The sequence below is a fragment of the Ammodytes marinus genome, assembly GCF_949987685.1.
Source record: "Ammodytes marinus genome assembly, chromosome: 22".
Taxonomy (NCBI): Eukaryota; Metazoa; Chordata; class Actinopteri; order Uranoscopiformes; family Ammodytidae; genus Ammodytes; species Ammodytes marinus.
The window spans coordinates 10,881,228-10,882,512 of record NC_137226.1 but is presented as its reverse complement, the minus strand read 5'-3'; positions in this window follow the sequence as shown (position 1 = coordinate 10,882,512).

Below are 1,285 nucleotides of genomic sequence, written 5' to 3'. Positions count from 1 at the left end.
GAATACAGTTTCAATGTTATCCCAAGGCTCCACTCCTCCAAATCTAAAATCTATCCATTAGTATCATCATAATGTCACAGGTGTGAATCAGCAAAAAGGTCAGTCTCATTTCTTAGTATTTGCTGTTTTATGTGATTATTGGCTTAAAGTATACAGATGGTTGTCTGGAGCAGGGATTCCAGACCAGGGCTACCTCTGCAAGTTGCCAAGGGGTTATTTGAAAGACTGCCAAGTCACTCAACTAAATTTGTCCAAAAAATAAAATGTTATTAGAAAATATAACAACACATTGTGTCAGCTACATGTTGCGATGAGTATGTGAAACGTGGTTAGCAAGTTAGCAGAGAAGGGCAAACAGTTACCAAAAGTAATGGATAAACTGTTTGATTATTAAATACAGAAGTAATAGAAAAATGGTTGAATGTTGTCTATATAAATTTTCTAGTTAAGTCCGTTTAATAGCTTATTTATCAGGAACAAACACATGCATTAACATCATAATGTACAGTATGTGTAAAGGTCGAGGTCTCCTCATTTATTCTTTGAAGTTGATTTTATAAAATAACATTAGGAAATGATGCAGTGGATGTAATGGCAGCTGGAGTCTATGCTATGCTATTGGCACCTGCTATTTTTGACATGGAAGGTCAAAGGTCATGTTGAGCATCACTGTCTTGCCTAATGAGACCTTAACCAGCCAGGATATTGCATTTACGTGGGCTCTCATGTGTGGTCCTCCACTGATTACTTGACGTAGGACTGATTGGCACTCTTGGTTAATCCAGTCATTTGATGTAACACAAAAAGAATAAATATATGCAGCCTGTTAAAAAAAAAAAAAAAAAGAAAATCCATAAAATCCATGTCTCAGTTAAGGCCAGGACACACCGGCCCAATAATCGGGCGTCCGACATGGTCGGAGAGTCTGTAGGGGGCGGGGACACGAATCTGTTTGGTGTGTTCGGTGACGTCGGCCGTCATTTTCAGCCGATTCAACATGTTCAATCGGCGTCGGCCAGTCTTTCAGCCGGAGCAATCTGATTGGTGGAGAGCTAGCCCGTCTCTGCTCTGCCACGGCATACTATCTATGGAGTAGATAGGCCTATTACTTTCACTTTTGTCAAATGTAGGCTAAACACAATCAGCACACAACCTTAGATTGTCCGTGCATGACGTTTTCACATGTTTTCAGAAATAGTTGAGGTAGTTTGGGCAAGGAGCGGACACACAGGTGTGTGTGTGTGTGTGTGTGTGTGTGTGTGTGTGTGTGTGTGTGTGTGTGTGT